This window comes from Loxodonta africana, chromosome 4, assembly GCF_030014295.1.
Source record: "Loxodonta africana isolate mLoxAfr1 chromosome 4, mLoxAfr1.hap2, whole genome shotgun sequence".
Taxonomy (NCBI): Eukaryota; Metazoa; Chordata; class Mammalia; order Proboscidea; family Elephantidae; genus Loxodonta; species Loxodonta africana.
In genome coordinates this window covers 9952911-9966566 of record NC_087345.1, presented here as the reverse complement: position 1 = coordinate 9966566, position 13656 = coordinate 9952911, and the positions used below count along the sequence as shown (strand labels likewise).

Sequence of the window (13656 nt, the reverse complement as noted above, 5' to 3'; positions counted from 1 at the left end):
CCGGCTCCACGGCTCTTCACAGAACCATACCCTCTCTTTTCCCAGCGTTTGCAAGTCAGTCAAACAACTGCCTCTTCCCATTTGGAGAAAAATGCTATTGCAGCTGGAGAAACATCTTGGACAAATGAGTAAGATATTCTGATTCTCAGAACTGTAAATCTGATTCTGAAGTGTGTGAAAGTATGAACAAGCAGATTGGAGGAAATATTATGGAGCCATGGCAACAGAAACCACGGAAGAAACTCTCCTTGCACAGAGCTATTTAAAAATAAATCGGATACTAAAATACCAGCATAAAGCTACAATGACTCAGACTGTCCTCCTCAAATACTCATGAGAACAACCAGTTCTTTAACACACTTGTCTTCCAGGCTTTTCCCCCCCTGGAGCACTGTCAGACAAAGAAAGTCAAAAGCAGCTTTGAAAAGTTCTCTAATTTGACCAGCCAGTGGATGTGAATAAGACCTTATGTGTGTCAGAGTTAGGACAGGAGTATGGAAATGGACATTCACAGAGAGGGCACTGTTTGGAGGCTTTTAATAAACGTCAAATTAAACTCAAAAAACATAACCAAGGCCCCAGAGTGTGCTAACCTGAGTGCTCGAACACCAGTAAGGCTGGTAGAGAGCCACAGCACAGTTTCTGTCACTGGTGTAAAACCTTTTGGGCGTTTTGGGTGTGCGGGACCACCTTTTCCGATTCTCGCTTTGCCTTGTGTACAGGTCCCACCCGGGGACCCTGTCTCTGCAGCCCACCCTCTAACTACACTTCGTTGTTGGCGGCCGTCAAGTCAGCCCCCGACGCAAAGCGATCTCGTGCACAAGAGAACACCCTGCGCCGTCCCCGCAGTCATCGTGAATCAGACAGCTGCGACCCGCAGGGTCTTCCCTGGCTGGTTTCAGAAGCAGACCACCAGGCCTTTCTTCCTAGTCTGTCTGAGTCTGGAGGCTCCGCTGAAACCTGTTCAGCAACCTAGCAACACACAAACCTCCGCCGACGGACCGGTGGGGGCTGCCCACGAATCGAATCTGGGTCTCCTCAGGGAAGGCGAGAATCTTACCACTGAGCCACCAAAGCCCCCCAACTACACGTACGCACCTTCTAATGGGGCAGCTGCACAAGAAGATCCCCTAGGGCCCACACCCGCGGAATAAGGCCAAGCATCCGCACCCCTGGGGGCCACCCTGATTTGCCCGGCCTCAGCCTCCCTCCTGCCCCTGCAGAACCACCCACATGGCGCACTATTGCCTGAGACAGTCTTCCGGTCAACTCCAATCCAGCTCACAAAGCCCAGTTTGAGCGTTACCTCCTGTGAGGTGCCCTCCAACCCAGTGACCCTCAGCCTACCACCACCCCGTTATATTTCTTCTTCATCACTAGGTCACGTCCCTCTTTCCTCAGTCAGGTTCCTGGGATGATGCCTGAGTCAGCTTTGCTTGCCTGGAGCCTGTCCCAGTACCTGCTCAGCTGCTCAGGGAACAGTCACTGAAGGAATAAGTGAATGCCAGGATGTGTCTCTGAGGAAACCTCAGAGTCTAGCAGTGTCTGGGCCACGTTCCTCATTAGTCCAGGACTTGCCTCCACCCTGTCTTTCACCCCTGCCCTACTCACCGGATCTCTTCTCTCCTTGTCCCATGAAAGGAAATTATTCTCCGGTACAGGCTACCACTGTTCCCGTGTCCGGAGACCTGCTTTGGACATATTACATCCACACCCATAATTGCAACTGGAGCCACGGCCCCAGCACAACTCTGTCTGCAAATAAGCTTTGCTGCCAGTTGGTGAATGGTTCCAATGAAGTAACTTAAAATGTACTTTGAGGGCTAATTTTTTCATCGTTTGCAACATTAATTATTCATCAAGGCCCATAAAAACTGAGATTTCAATTTGGTTTGTTACCAAAGCCCAAGAGACCCACCCAAGCACACGGGCTTTCAGCAGGGCCAAGTGCCTCCCATGGAGACAAGGTCAACCTGAGAACATCCATCGGCTGAAAGCTGGAACACACTGGTCCACTGGAGATGTGGTGACCCATTGAGCTGCAACGCTACAAACATCAATGTTGCAGAGCCTGCTCTACACGTTCATGTCCACAGCTGAGGAGGAGGGCCCTGTGCGTCCTGGGAGCGGGTCCACAGCACCACAGAGGCACTGGCTGGGAAGCAGAGGACACCACCATCCGAGTCTTAGCAACTGCATGACCCACCCAAACCACACGCTTCTCTGTGCCTCTGTTTGTCCATTCATAAAATGGGATCAGCTTAGATGACAGAGTACCTGTCTCTTATCTGGCAGGCAATAAACATTAGTCTCCTTTCCTCGCTCTGATATAAATCTAATGCAATGAAGCAGAAGGACCTTGGCTCAGCACAAGTCTCCTTGGACCTTCAGTTTCCTGGTTCGTATACAGTAAATGATCTTTAAGTTCTGCTAAGATGCTAACATTCTAAGGGGAGACTGGGGGTATAGCCAAGGGGTGGACTGACAACCCCTGGCCTGAAGTTTTAAGTGAAAACATGTACTATGCATTTTGCATCAAAACACAACTTAAAAAAGAAATGCGTAAACTAATTGCTTAATAAATATAATTTTAAAAATGAAAAAAAAAAAAAAAAAAACCACAACTTAAAGATTTTTTACTAAAACAAAGCCGCAACCAAAAGGGGTTTTCATTTTCAATTAAATTAGCACATATCCATTAGGTAATTGGTAATCTGCCCACCTTACTGCTTATTTTCCATCCTTTCAACACGTGTGTACTTTGGACATGTTGTCAGGAGGGACCAGTTCCTGGAGAAGGACATCATGCTTGGCAAAGTAGAGGGTCAGCGAAAAAGAGGAAGAGCCTCAATGAGATGGATTGACACAGTGGCTGCAGCAATGGGCTCGAACATAGCAACGATTGTGAGGATGGCGCAGGACTGGGCAGTGTTTCATTCTGTTATACACGGGGTCGCTATGAATGGGAACCGACTCGACAGCGCCTAACAACCACAGAGCCACCAATGTTCTGGATGCTGGGGAATGGAACAGGATACAAAACAGGCAAAAATCCCTGCCTCGTGGGTTTTTTTTTTTTTTTCGTGGGGTTTACGCTCCAGTGCAGGTGACTGACAAACAAAACAAGCCAATCAGACGTAATTGCTACGTAGAAAAATAAAACAAGGAAGAGGGAAGGGAGGGGCGGAGGTGGAAAGGAGGCTGCGCTTGTACAAAGCATGGCTAGAGAAGGTCGCACTGAAAGGTGACATCTAAGACAAAATTGGGAGGAGGGGGAGAGAAGCCACGTGGGTTCCAGGGGAACAACATCCCCGGCAGGAGGAGGGCTCCTACAAAGGCAGGGCTGGCCGGCCTGAGGAAAAGTAAAGCAGCCACTACCCTGATGATTCCCTGAGAGACGATGGCAGCTAAGAGCAGGCTGACAGGGGGATGAAAACCAAAGGACCTCATTCTTCCAGCTCCTTCTCCTCTCCCATCACCAGTGTCGACCCCAGCCCTTGACTAGGCTTCCTGGCGCAGTCATTCCACAAGCATGGGCTCAGTGCTACCATGCACTGAATATGCTACCAGGTCCCCGTCCACACGGTTCTACATGGGTGGTGTCAGGCCTGTAAACCGACATGTTCCATGGGTTCACTTGCCGCTCCCCACCCTATTCGGTGGACGTGCCCCTCATCGGTCCCCAGCCCTCCACATCCCCTGAACTCAGCTGGCCCAGACTTCTCCAGGCCCAACGGTGGGTGCAAGGACGGGGATGTGGCCCCTGAACCCTTCCCAGCGAACCCATGAAGCTCCAAGAAGCACGAAAGCCCCAGCATCCCCAGGGTCCCACTGGTTTGGGGACCAGCCGAGCAGACATGCAGCCCTGGGAGGCTCTCCCCCTCAGTCCCAGAGCCCAGAAACCTCCGTCTTCTCCTCGAAACTTCAGAACGAGACCTGGAGATAAGAAGTCTTGCTGCTCCAGGGCAGCAGCTCTTTCCAGCCTGCTTCCTCACTGCCCACACTTGTACAGACAGTAAAACAAAATGGTTTTGCTAACTACTAAGTGCAAGCTGACAACCCTAAGAACTAATGCCATATAAACCAAGCAGGACTGAAAATGTTTTCGAAACGTCCGAAGTAGTCATTTTAGGGAAGTCTGGCGACGGTCTTTTGAGATCACTCACTCTTTATCTGCACTAGGAGTTTAGTTTCTGAAGTGTCTCCTGGGTTCCCGAAGAGACAGACACTCAGAGAAGATCTGAATGGTGAATACTTGACAGTGGATTCCTAAGGCCTGAGAATGAAAATGAAGGCAAGAAGGGTGTGCCAGTTACTTTTATTCTTAAAATTAGTCTGAAGAAGAAAGACTCAGATGTAGAAAGCACTTAATAAAGCGCTCACCTCTGGAACACGCAAGAGGTGTCAAAAGGCTTGACCTTGTCCCTTTCCGATTATCTTACAGGAAATAAACTCAAATCATAAACCATAAAACAAGCTGCTCTATCACAAAGCAGCCGTCAGGAGCATGCTAAGAAAACTTCATTCTCTCAGAAGCTCACCAAGTGTCGGGCACCATGCTAAGCAGAGGGTGTACAAACACCAATAAAAGCCCGGTGCACAGCTCTGAGCAAGCCACCTGGAAATCCCTCAGTAGCCTTGAGGGTCTAGCCCTGCCATTTTGTTCCCACCAGCTGAGCAAGTCAGCACCACCCTCTCTGAGCTACCACTACTCGTCCACATGACTTTCTCCTTTGTCCACCTGGAATTCCAGGAGGGGAGGGCTCTGTCCCTTTTATCTATGAGTAACACAAAACAAAGGAGCTGGTTAAGCGCTCCACTGCTAACTGAAGCACTGGGTTTCTGGGTGCTAACTGAAAGGTTGGCAATTTGAACCCACTCAGTGGCTCTGTGGGAGAAAGACCTAGCGATCTGTTCCCATAAAGATCACAGCCTAGAAAACCCTAGGGCAGTCCAAGTCTGTCGCATTGGGTGGCTGGGAGTTGGAATTGACTTGCCGGCACCCACCAACCACAAAAACAGGTGCTCATGAAATGAGACGGGAAGACCGGGGGAGGGGAAGCAAAGGCAGGCGAGGAGGAGCTGTCTGTGCTGGATCACCAAGGGATTTTGTATGTGAGAAATTATCGTTGAAAACAAACAAAAAAACCCTAGACTTGGATTCAGAAGAGGACATGGTATGATGGATGCCATTGCTGATGTCAGATGGATCCTGGCTGAAAGCAGAGAATACCAAAAAAATGTTTACCTGTGTTTTACTGACTATGCAAAGGCATTTGACTGTGTCGATCATAACAAATTATGGATGACATTGCAAAGAATGGGAATTCCAGAACACTTAATTGTGCACATGAGGAACCTGTACACAGACCAAGAGGCAGTCACCCGAACAGAACAAGGGGGATACTACGTGGTTTAAAGTCAGAAAAGGTGTGCGTCAGGGTTGTATCCTTTCACCATACCTATTTATTCTGTATGCTGAGCAAATGAATTGAGAAGCTGGACTATATGGAGAATAATGGGGCATCAAGACTGGAGGAAGACTCATTAACAACCTGCGTTATACAGGTGACACAACCTTGCTTGCTGAAGGTGAAGAGGACTTGAAGCACTTACTGATGAAGATCAAAGACTACAGCCTTCAGTATGGATTACACCTCAATACAAAGAAAACAAAAATCCTCACAACCAGACCAGTAAGATCATGATAAATGGAGAAAATACTGAAGTTGCCAAGGATTTAATTTTACTTGGATCCACAATCAACACCCATGGAAGCAGCAGTCAAGAAATCAAACAATGTCTCATAACAATATGTAGTATATAAGTTTTTGTATGAAAAACTGACTTGAATTGCAAACTTTCACTTAAAGCACAATAAATAAATAAAACAAATGAGACAATGTATTGCACTGGGCAAATCTGCTGCAAAAGACCTCTTTAAAGTGTTAAAAAGCAAAGATGTCACTTGAGGACTAAGATGCGCCTGACGAGAGCCATGGTATTTTCAATCGACTCACATGCATGTGAAAGCTGGACAATGAATCAGGAAGACTGAAGAAGAATTGATGCCTTTGAATTATGGTGTTGGCAAGGAATACTGAATATACCAGAGACTGCCAGGAGAGCGAACAAATCTGTCTTGGAAGAAATATAGCCAAAGTGCTCCTTAGAAGCAAGGATAGTGAGACTTGTTCTCACATACTTTAGACATGTTAACAAGAGGGACCAGTCCCTGGAGAAGAACACCATGTTTGGTAAAGTAGAGGGTCAGTACAAAAAAAGAAGACCCTCAACGAGATGGACTGACATAGTGACTTCAACAATGGGCTCAAGCATAGCAACAATTGTGAGGGTGGCGCATGACCAGGCAGTGGTTTGTTCTGTTGTACACTGGGTCGCTATGAGTCGGAACTACTCGACAGCACTAACAACAACAGACTGGGATACATGTCATCACCCTTAAAATAAATATGTTTATATCCCTGGTGTCTCGTATATCCTAATAGCTCAAAGAAAACAAGCTGACAGCCAGCCCCTCTCCCAGTCATTTTCAGATGGCATGTCCTGGGTTGACAATGGTCCTAGGTTCCAGAGAACCAGCAGCAAAGGCGGGAAGAGACCCAAAGCCAGCCCATCAGCTATCAAAAACTGAAGCCAAGAGCGTTTAGGTTAGACATGTCCCCGAAATCATTGTTCTTATGTAAAGGAAACATGTCAGCTGACAGGACTAATTTTTCAGCAATATTTTTTCAGACCTCTGGTTGGCAAGAACCCTGGGAACTCGCAGATTCAGGCTGAAGATTTCTCCAACCTAAATACCAAGTTGAGGCTCTGCAGGTTTAAAAATAGAAAAAAGCTACTTTAAAAAGAACAAAATGATACATTTCCACATCTGATATTGACAGAAGAATGCAAATAGTACAAGAAAATGGAGAAGAAGAGTCTAAAGATTTGAAAGAAGGCTATGTGGGGTGACCCATTCAGAACAGGCCAGAAAACATCTGAACCAGAAACATGTGACCTAACTCCTGTTATTGCCCTTTCCCACAGCACCTATGAGGGGCCAACTCCACAGCAGGAGTGGCATACACTCCCATAGAGAGTATTCTTACGAGAAACACATGCCCACTTTTTCTTTCAGGGTTGGGGTGGGACTAGAACGAACAGTGGAGTGTGGAGACCTGGATTCTGGCACTTGCTCTGCCTTCTACGAGCTGCCAATCTGTGCATGTCACTTCCCCACCAGCCTGTTTCCTTACCCACCAAAAGAAGAGACATCCCCTGCCTTGTTTTTAATTTTGTTGAAGTCCAATTTACTTACTTTTTCTTTTGTTATTTGTGCTTTTGGTGGCATACATAAGAAACCACTGCCTAATTCAAAGTCACAAAGATTGCACCTATGTTTTCTTCTAAGAGTTTTATGGTTTTAGATTTTAAATATAGCTTTCTGTTTGATTTTGAGTTAATTTTTTTTATATGGTGTGAGGTAGGGGGTTCAAATCCATGTTTTGCATGTGGCTAGCCAGTTGTCACAGCCCCATTCGTTGAAAAGGCTACTCTTCCCTCACTGAATTGTCTTGACATCCTTGTCAAAAACGAACTGACCATAAATGTAAGGGTATACTTCTGGACCCTGGATTCTATTCCATTGGCCTACATACAGTGAAACCTGTGAGAGGTGGAACTCAACAGGACTGTCTTATTTTTCTAGGTCTCGCAAGTTTTCTGCCTTTGACAGGGTGCAGTCTTACCACTTTTCTATCCATATTAGTGGAAAATATTTGAGTTTTAGGTTCTGGTTTCCCCAGGTTTTATCATATCGATCCTTATGCCATTATCACATAGTCTCTACTACTGCAGCTATGCAGTAAGTTTTGAATTTGCGAAGCGTTAGTCCTTTAACTTTGTTTCTCTTTTAAAAGCCTGTTTTGACTATTCTGGGTCTCTTGAATTTCCATATAAATTTTAGGATCAATTTCTACAAAGTCAGCTAGGATTTTGATAGGGTTTGGGTTGAATCTGTAGGTCAATTTAGGGAATATTGCCATCTGAATATTAAGTTTTCCAATCCATAAACACAGGATGTCTTTCCATTTATTTCAGTTTTCTTAAATTTCTTTCAATTATATTTTATAGTTTTTGGTATATAGGTCTTGTACCTCTGTTAAATTTAATTCTAAGTATTTTATTCTTTTTGATGCTATTAAAAGTGGAATTGTTTTCTCAGTTTCATTTTCAGACTGTTCATTCCTAGTGCATAGAAATGCAGTTGATTCTTGTACATTGATCCTGTATTCTGCAACTTCGCGGTACTTGTTTATTAGCTCTGATAGGTTTTTTGTTAATTCCTTAGGATTTTGTATATACAAGATCATTTCATTCACAAACAGATAGTTCTATGTGTTTTCTTCCCATCTGAATGTCTTTTATTTCTTTTTCTTGCCTAACTGCCCTGGTTAAAACCTCCCGTACAATGTTAAATAGAAGAGAGAACAGACCTCCTTGTCCTGATCTTGAACACAGAAGGAAAGCTTTCAATCTTTTACTTTCCAGCCCTGTGAGTTTTCGTAGACACCCTTTACCAGGTCAAGGAAGTTCCCTTCCATTCCTAGTTTGCTAAGCGTTTTTACCACAAAGAAGTTTTGTGCTATTGAGCCATTGTTATTTTTTTAACATTGCGGTACAAACAGGTATCACCAAGGACCAAAGTTAATTTAGATGAACACCACCTAACGCTGGTGTTGTAGTGGTTAAGAGCTATGGCTGCTACCCAAAAGGTCGGCAGTTCAAATCCACCAGGTGCTCCTTGGAAACTCTATGGGGCAGTTCTACTCTGCCCAATAGGGTCACCATGAGTTGGAATCGACTCGACGGCCGATGGGTTTGGTTTGTTTTTTTGGGGGGGGGGACATCACATTCTTAGATGAATTCAAAGTCTCAAAAACCTCACTGCTGTCAAGTCGATTCCAACTCACAGTAATCGTATAGGACAGAGTAGAACTACCTCATAGGATTTCCTAGGCCCTGGTGGCACAATGGTTAAGCATTAGGCTGCTAACCAAATGGTCGGCAGTTCAAATCGACCAGCCACTCCTTGGAAACCCTGTGGGGCAGTTCTACTCTGTCCTATAGGGTTGCTATAAGTTGGAATCAACTAGATGGCAACAGGTTTGGGTTTCTGGTTAATCTTTATGGAAGCAGACTGCCGTATCTTTCTCCCGTTTAGTAGCTGGTGGTTTCAAACCACCGACCTTTCAGTTAGCAGCCGAGCAGCATTTAACCACTGCACCACCAGGGCTCCTCAAAGTGTCCTTACACAGCCAATATTTAAAATCCATTTTAAGCAACGCCAGGAAAATGATAAATTTGTAATATTAAAGAAACAAAGATATCAGATCAAAAGATGAACGTGCCCCAAACATATATAATTGTTTAAACCTTTGCACAATAAAATACAATGTGGAAAGCAAAAAAGAAAGAAAAATGTTTTTGACACAACTGATAAAAATCTTATTATCTAAAATACATTAAAGACTAAGAATCCAATTCCACTGTACAAAAAAGTTGCCAGAGACGGGCAAACAGGAGAAAAGCTTGCTGGCACAGAGACAGGAATGCCCACGGAATCTCTGTCTGCTGAGCCACGCCATGTAACGTCCTGGCCAGTGAAAAGCCCATGCAAAGTCCCCCTTTCTGCTGTGTCACCCCCGAGAAGACTTTGTGTTGTAGCTACAGGAAAGTGGGGTGTCCTGAATCAGCCTGGCCCCTGAGTGACTGTGTGGAACTGCCCCCCAGCTGACCCGCAAGGACACACAGAGTGAGTGGGAAATACGTTTCCGTTACATTAAGCCTCTGAGACTCAGGGTTCGCTTGTCACGGCAGCATAACCTGGCCAAATTTAACATAACAAATTGCAGTGTGGGAGAAAAAGCACAATCTCCTTAAAAATGGAAACAATTTGTAAAAATAAGAAAAATTAATATGACAATGCCAATTTTGGTGGGGCTGTAGAAAAATGAGAGTGTACTCTTAACACTGCTGATGGGCATTCCATGGAAAAATCTAGAAATATGGAACAAGGCAGATAACAGTTACCAACCTCTGACCCTGCAGTCTCACTCTGGGGAATATGTCCCAAGCAAGTAAACTCAAAGAAAAAAATAACTTGAACAAAATGTTCATCACAGTAATATTTATAACAACACAAACTGGACACAAGTCAAATATTCAAAAGCTACGAAAACAATGGCGAACTGACAGAATGGGCACCACGTAGCCACTTGAAGGACAAGTACCAAAAACCTATAAGACAGAGTAGAACTGCCCCATAGGGTTTTCAAGGAGCACCTGGTGGATTCGAACTGCTGACCTTATGGTTAGCAGCCACAGCTCTTAACCACTATGCTACCAGGGTTTTCTGAAATGACTCAGGTGTAAAGATTTTAAGATGCATATGTTTGAACTGAAGAAAGGGAAATATTGTTCTTGCCTCATAGAACAAGGCTGGTTTGATGTTTGAAGGGAATGAGTTATGACTTTATACTTAGACTCACTGTCAGTCTGCAACACTGAAAAGGAGCCCCTCAGTCCATGGCGACTTGTGTCCCTGGAGTTCCAGGACAGGATGGAAAGGTTGGGTGGAGTTGGGTGGAGAGGAAGAATGAAGGTCAGGCACCTGAGAGGTCCTTTTAATGGACTCACTTGTTTTATAGGTGCCAAAGTGCCTGGAAGGAGCCCTGGTGGCACAGTTAAGCACTCAGCTGGTAACCAAAGGTTAGAGGTTCAACCCCACCCAGTGGCTCCATGGAAAAAATACCTAGCAATCTGCATCCACAAAGATTACAGTCAAGCAAACCCTCTGGGGCAGTTCTACTTGGTCGCATGGGGTCGCCGAGAGTCAGAATCGACGCAATGGCACCCAACAGTAACAAAATACGCCTGGCGGAATGGCGGACACATACAATAAACGCTTCATCATACGCAGACCACACGGGCCCTTCTCAGACCTCCCCAGTGTGTCCTTTCAACTGCCTCCATTTTGTAACCCCACCATCTCCCTCCATAGCTATGAAAAGCCTATGTTCTTCCTTTGGACTAATATTCACAGTAACGGAAAAAAGTCACCAGAAATTTAAACAGCAGTAATACTGAGCTGTCCTTCATCAGTGAGACAAAACCCCTCACCTCCCAGCCCTGTGGCCTCGAAGCCCACCACACCTCCTGTCTCTGCTCGGACACCCTCCCCCTCATCTCTCTTCACCCTTCTTCGCCTTGGGGTACCACTGGACCCAAACACCATCAAGTCCTTGAGGTCTAATTCCTCGTTCACACCTGCCTGGTAAAAACTACTCCCCTGCCCCCAGATCCAGCCATCTGTGGCTCCTCCACAGGTGAAACCAGCCTGCTGTTCCCTCTGAGCAATTGCACCCATGATTCTGAAGGAGAAGGAATTAATTTCTAATAGCCAAGAAGTTTCAAAAGCAAAATTATACACAAGTTCTTTCAATTAGTTTTACAACATAAAAACATGTTTAAACTGAGTGTGAGAACAATGTAACATGTCTAATAAAATCCAAATGGGGCCTCCAAAAGCATGAGTACCCAAAGTCTGCCCTGGTCTACAGGGGAAAGAGAGACAAAGACAAGGAAGCCTCAGGATCGACCCTGGGGACGGGGAAGGAAGCACTCACTGGGAACCACCATGCTAGGAACTGCACACAACATGGTCCCTTCTTGGCTTCTGAACTTCTGCCCCACAAATGTAGCCATTCTACCCTGATCGCCCAAGCGGTCGGTCTTGTTCAACAAAGACTCATTTACGGCCCTAAAGAACAAGTGCTCATTGATAGGCCACCATGTCAGCCCAGCAAGGAGCCCCAGTTATGCCATAGCACGTAAAGCTGCCTGCCAGGGACTGAAGCCCCTGTTATTTCACCATCCCTTACACAAACAGCATCAGACACACACACGCCCTCCTGCAAGCACACTGCTCCTCTCTCAAGTCCAGTCGATGTACCTCCCTCAGCACCACTGTCAATTCACTTCAGAGCGTCCCTGCATCCTGACCGCAATAGCTGACAAGTGACAGATACCACTGACACAAGAGACGCGTATGATGAAGTTGCGGGAAATAAATGGGCGGCCAATTCGGGCACCTTTGTTTCCCTTTATCCTCCAAAATCCTCTGCGCTCCGCTCCCCCCTTGAGCCACGGTCTTTGAGGAGCACTGCCACAGCCCACTCTTAAGCTACTCCAAGACCTTCCCAAAGATCTCCTTCTCTTGGTCAGAAGCACTTGCCCAGTGGGATACCTTTTCCTTGAGCTGCAAGCTTTCCAACTTAAAGACGCTCTCAGTCTCTAAAAAGGAAAAATCAAACAGACAAGCTCAGCTGAGACAAAGATTTTTCTGACAAAAGTAGAAGGAAAAAAGATAGAACGGGTCGGGAGGTTCCCCTCTGTTCAGGAGAGAAAATGATGGCGTTCAACAAGGGCAGACAGGATAGGAAACGAGGGAGAAGAGGAATGCTGACAGCTGAGAGCGGTGGCTCTGGGGCCGAGCAGCCGAGGTCACTAAAGCAGGTTCCCAAGATCAGACAAAGGACATTATTAACAACACCCATGAGTCAGAGTGGCCTCAGGTCAATCGCTTCAGCATCTTTCAACCCCTTCACTCAGAGGCAGCCCCTTCTAGAAGCAGGACTTCCTGCCACACAAAGGGCCTCTGTGGGCAGCTTCCCACTGCTGCTTTTCCTGGTGCTCTCCCCGCCCCTAAAATCTGAGTGAGCACCCTGCCCTGCTGAGTGCTCTAGAGGGGCTGCAGCCCTGGCTGGAGGGGTGAAAGTCAGGCCAACGTGAAAACCAGAGAGAGACCACCACCAAAGCAGCGGCCTGCCTACATAGGTAAATCAGAAGGTACGTGTGACCCTTCACAAGAAGTGACCCCGTAATGGTCCGGTCACCTCAGGCAAAACACGGTCAGGGTGTGGGATTCACACTGCTTGTCTATAAAATGGGATCCAATCTGCCTGAGAGGCTGTGAGGATCAAAGAGCATCTGTGTGGGGCCTGGTTCAGCGCTGGGAGTATGGTGGGACTTGGATAACTGGAAGCTGCCAGAAGAATGATGACTATGGACCAGCCTCAGCTGTGGCTGTGCCATGGCACCAAATAAGCCAGGTGCCGATCACTAAGCCCTTCTCCTTCTCACATGTGAATTCAGCAGCTGGAGAAGTAGGGAAGGGCATCCCAGGGAGAGGAACCTGTATGGCAAAAAGAAGGTGGTCTAAACCAGCATAGCACAAGGTCATGCGGATCCTGGGGTACTTCTGAGGACACGGGAGAGATCGTTTACAAATGGTGCCGATGGGCACACAGTCTGGTCAGACAACAAGCCCAAGTCACGCGCTCTACCGCAAGAAGAGTGTTTCTGTTTCTGTCCTGTTCATTTACCAGCAATAAAGCAGAGCCACCATATGCCGCCCACCAAAGAAGAACTGATGCATTTGAATTATGGTGTGGGCAAAGAATATCGAATATACCATGGACTGCCAGAAGAATGAACAAATCTGTCCTGGAAGTACAGCTAGAATGTCCCTTAGAAGTGAGGATGGTGAGACTTTGTCTCACGTACCTTGGACATGTTATTAGGAGGGAC

General features: G+C 46.3%; 1 protein-coding gene across 3 annotated transcripts in view; it reads right to left on the bottom strand.

Annotated features, from left to right (window-relative positions):
* PACSIN2 (protein kinase C and casein kinase substrate in neurons 2) overlaps window positions 1-13656 on the bottom strand; it is a 176594-nt gene that overhangs the window by 82932 nt on the left and 80006 nt on the right. Inside the window, exon 1 of one of the 3 annotated variants that reach the window (XM_010599290.3) lies at window positions 31-2563. The exons of the other annotated variants lie outside the window; for them this stretch is intronic. The gene's annotated coding sequence lies outside the window, so the exon portion shown is untranslated. Of the gene's footprint in view, window positions 1-30; window positions 2564-13656 lie in introns of those variants that run through there. 3 annotated transcript variants of the gene reach the window in all.